Source organism: Cynocephalus volans, chromosome X (assembly GCF_027409185.1).
Source record: "Cynocephalus volans isolate mCynVol1 chromosome X, mCynVol1.pri, whole genome shotgun sequence".
In the NCBI taxonomy this organism is placed as follows: domain Eukaryota; kingdom Metazoa; phylum Chordata; class Mammalia; order Dermoptera; family Cynocephalidae; genus Cynocephalus; species Cynocephalus volans.
Window position 1 is genome coordinate 140,385,076 of NC_084478.1, and position 4,910 is coordinate 140,389,985.

General features: G+C 45.3%; 1 pseudogene; it reads left to right on the forward strand.

Annotated features, from left to right (window-relative positions):
- The first annotated feature begins 251 nt into the window (after positions 1-251).
- On the forward strand, positions 252-1,217 carry LOC134368427 (NADH-ubiquinone oxidoreductase chain 1-like; annotated as a pseudogene).
- Positions 1,218-4,910: the final 3,693 nt, after the last annotated feature.

Here is a 4,910-nt window from a genome sequence, read left to right on the forward strand (position 1 = left end):
TTCAGACTGGAGCAATCCAGGTCGGTTTCCATCTATTACTGCATTTCTCCCAGTACGAAAGGACAAGAGAAATAAGGCCCACCTTCCAAACGGCGCCTTCGACCCCAATGGATGATCTAATCTCAACCCAGCCCACTCCCCCACTTCCCCCCCCCCCCGCCCAAGAGCAGGGTTTGTTAGGATGGCAGAGCCTGGTAACTGCATAAAGCTTAAGACTTATAACCAGAGGTTCAACTCCTGTTCCTAGCAACATGCATACCATCAACACACTTTCACTCATCATCCCCATTATACTTGCCATAGCATTCCTCACTCTCGTAGAACGAAAAACACTCGGCTACATACAACTTTGTAAAGGACCCAACATCGTTGGCCCCTTCGGCCTCCTACAACCCTTCGCTGATGCAATAAAACTATTCACCAAAGAACCACTTCGACTGCTAACATCAACCACTCTCCTATTCACGATCGCACCCACACTAGCCCTTACCCTAGCACTCACCATATGAATCCCACTACCAATGCCCCACCCCCTAACCGACCTAAACATAGGAATAATATTCATCCTCGCCACCTCAAGCCTATCTGTCCACTCAATCCTCTGATCAGGATGAGCCTCAAACTCAAAATACGCCCTAATTGGAGCCCTACGAGCAGTGGCCCAGACAATTTCATATGAAGCAACCCTAGTCATTATTGTTGTAGCAGTCCTACTCATAAATGGATCCTACACCCTAACAACCCTCATCATCACCCAGGAATTCATATGACTGATCATCCCATCATGACCACTAGCCATAATATGATTCATCTCAACACTAGCAGAAACCAGCCGAGCCCCATTCGACCTAACAGAAGGCGAATCAGAACTCGTATCAGGATTCAACGTTGAGTACGCCGCAGGCTCCTTCGCTCTGATTTTCATAGCCGAATACACCAATATCATCATAATAAACGCCCTCACTGTCATCATCTTCCTAGGAACATTCTATAACATCTCCACACCAGAAATCTTCACGCTCAACTTCACCGCCAAAACCCTACTCCTAACAGCCCTGTTCCTGTGAATCTGAGCTTCCTACCCACGATTCCGATACGACCAACTAATACACCTCCTATGAAAAAATTTTCTCCCATTAACACTAGACCTGTACATATGACACGTTTCAATACACATCCTACTATCAGGCATCCCCCCCCCCCCCCGCCAAACCTAGGAAACATGTCTGATTAAAGAGTTACTTTGATAGAGTAAACAATAGAGGTCCAAACCCCCTTGTTTCTAGAATTATGGGAATCGAACCCACTCCTAAGAGCCCCAAACTCTCCGTGCTACCCATTACACCACATCCCACAGTAAGGTCGGCTAAACAAGCTATCGGGCCCATATCCCGAAAATGTTGGCTCATACCCTTCCCATACTAATTAACCCCACAACTTTCTTCACCATCCTCACAACCCTATTCAAAAGTACCATACTCACAATATTAAGCTCCCACTGACTACTAGCCTGAGCCGGGCTAGAAATAAGCACACTAGCCCTCATCCCTATTTTAACAAAAAAAACTAACCCACGATCAACAGAAGCAGCCACCAAATATTTCCTCACACAAACAACAGCATCCATACTCCTAATAATAGCCATCCTAATTAATATGACAAACTCAGGACAATGAACAATCACAAACACAGATAACCCCCTAGCGACCTCGCTACTAACACTAGCACTAACCATAAAATTAGGCTTATCCCCCTTCCATTTTTGAGTTCCAGAAGTCACACAAGGAATCCCCCTGACATCAGGCATAGTCCTACTGACATGACAAAAACTAGCCCCCATCTCAATTATATTCCAAATGGCACCACTGCTTAATCCCCATATCATCCTAATCACCGCCACCTCATCTATCCTAGTAGGAGGTTGAGGAGGACTCAACCAGACACAACTACTAAAAATCATAGCCTACTCATCAATCTCACACATAGGCTGGACAACAGCAATCCTTATCTACAACCCCTCTACCAGAATCCACAACCTACTAATTTATATCCTACTTACACTTACCACCTTTAGTATATTAAATCTAAACACCAATCACACAACCTCCTCTCTGACGCTCCTATGAAACAAAACCCCACTAATTGCCCTTGCTATCCCTCTTACCTTACTATCATTAGGAGGACTCCCCCCACTAACAGGATTCCTACCTAAATGAGCCATTATTCAAGAGATGATACAAAATGGCAACACCGTCCTACCCACATTTATAACTATTGCGGCATTACTTAACCTATACTTCTACATACGACTAATCTACTCTACAGCCCTCACCATATTCTCAATAACCAACAACACAAAGATGAAATGACAGTTTGAAAGCACAAAACAAGTGCTCCTCCTACCAACACTAACAATTCTATGAACACTCCTCCTTCCCCTAGCCCCTATACCCCCCATCCTAAACTAGAAATTTAGGTTAGAACAGACCAAGAGCCTTCAAAGCCCTAAGCAAGTGTCCCCACTTAATTTCTGACCTTAAGGGCTGCAAGACCTTATTCCTACATCGACTGAATGCAAACCAGCCACTTTAATTAAGCTAAACCCTCACTAGACTGGCAGGCTCCAACACCACGAAAAATTAGTTAACAGCTAATCGCCCTAAACAACTGGCTTCAATCTACTTCTCCCGCCTTCAGGAAAAAAAGGCGGGAGAAGCCCCACCAGGGTTGAAGCTGCTCTTCTGAATTTGCAATTCAACGTGATAAATCACCTCAGGACTTGATGAAGAGGGGGCTTGACCCCTATGCTTAGATTCACAGTCTAACGCCTATTCAGCCACTTCGCCCCATACCCATGTTCATCAACCGTTGGCTGTTCTCAGCAAACCACAAAGACACCGGCACACTTTATCTCCTATTCGGTGCCTGAGCCGGAATAGCAGGGACAGCCCTAAGCCTCCTTATTCAAGCTGAACTCAGCCAGCCTGGAGCCCTCTTAGGTAATGACCAGATCTACAACGTTATCGTGACCGCTCATGCATTCGTGATAATCTTTTTTATAGTCATACCCATCATGATTGGGGGCTTCTGCAACTGACTGGTCTCCCTCATAATTGGAGCCCCCGACATAGCATTCCCCCGAATGAACAACATAAGCTCCTGACTCCAGCCCACATCGTTCCTCCTCTTACTCGCCTCCTCAATAGTGGAGGCCGGCCCTGGAACAGGCTGGACCGTCTACCCACCCCTAGCCGGAAATGTGGCCCACGCTGGAGCTTCTGTGGACCTTACAATTTTTTCCCTACACCTGGCAGGCATCTCCTCCATCCTAGGGGCAATTAACTTCATCACTACCATTATTAATATAAAACCACCGGCAATATCCCAGTACCAGACCCCTCTGTTTGTGCGATCAGTACTAATCACAGCCATCCTCCTACTCCTCTCCCTCCCCGTCCTAGCCGCCGGCATCACCACGCTACTGACAGATCGAAACTTAAACACCACATTCTTCGACCCTACAGGAGGAGGAGACCCCACCCTATACCAACACCTATTCTGAGTCTTCGGACAACCCGAAGTCTACATCCTCATTCTCCCCGGCTTCAGAATAGTCTCACATATCGTAACCTATTATTCAGGTAAAAAAGAACCTTTCAGGTATATAGGAATGGTTTGGGCTATAATATCCATTGGTTTTCTAGGCTTTATCGTCTGAGCCCACCACATATTTACAGTAGGAATAGACGTAGACACTCGAGCGTACTTCACATCAGCCACGATAACCATCGCAATTCCCACAGGTGTAAAAGTATTCAGCTGACTAGCCACACTGCACGGAGGAAATATCAAGTGATCTCCTGCTATACTATGAGCTCTGGGCTTCATCTTCCTATTTACAATTGGAGGTCTGACAGGAATTGTACTGGCCAACTCATCACTAGACATCGTATTACACGACACATGCTATGTACTAGCACATTTCCACTATGTATTATCCATAGGAGCAGTATTCGCTATCATAGGAGGCTTCGTCCACTGATTCCCTCTACTTTCAGGCTACACCCTCAACACTACCTGAGCTAAAATTCACTTCACGGTCATGTTTGTAGATGTAAACCTAACATTCTTTCCACAACACTTCCTAGGCCTATCAGGAATACCACGACGATACTCTGAGTACCCAGATGCATACCCCTTATGAAATACGGCCTCATCCATAGGGTCATTCATCTCTTTGACAGCAGTCATATTAATAGTTTTCATGACATGAGAAGCCTTCACTTCAAAACGAGAAGTCTCAACAGTAGAACTCCTCACCACAAATCTGGAATGACTACACGGCTGCCCCCCTGCTTACCACACATTTGAGGAACCAGCATACGTGAAAACCCAACAAGAAAGGAAGGCGTTGAACCTCCCAAGAATGGTTTCAAGCCAACCCCATAGCCCCTATGACTTTCCCTACAAGCGAGATATTAGTAAAAATATTACATGACTTCGTCAGAGTCAACTTATAGGCCTAAATCCTTTATGTCTCTGTGGCACACCCACTACAACTAGGACTTCAAGATGCCTCCTCCCTCATCATAGAGGAACTAGTATACTTTCATGGCCACACCCTCATAATCGTGTTACTAATCAGCTCCCTAGTCCTTTATGTCATCTCCCTAATACTAACCACAAAACTCACGCACACAAGCACTATGAATGCCCAAATGGTAGAAACCATATGAACTATTTTGCCCGCCATTATCCTAACTTTGATCGCCCTTCCATCACTATGAATCCTCTACATGACAGATGAAATTAATAACCCCCTCCTAACCATGAAGGCCATGGGCCACCAATGATACTGAAGTTATGAGTATACAGATTACACAGACCTAAACTTTGACTCATATATAACT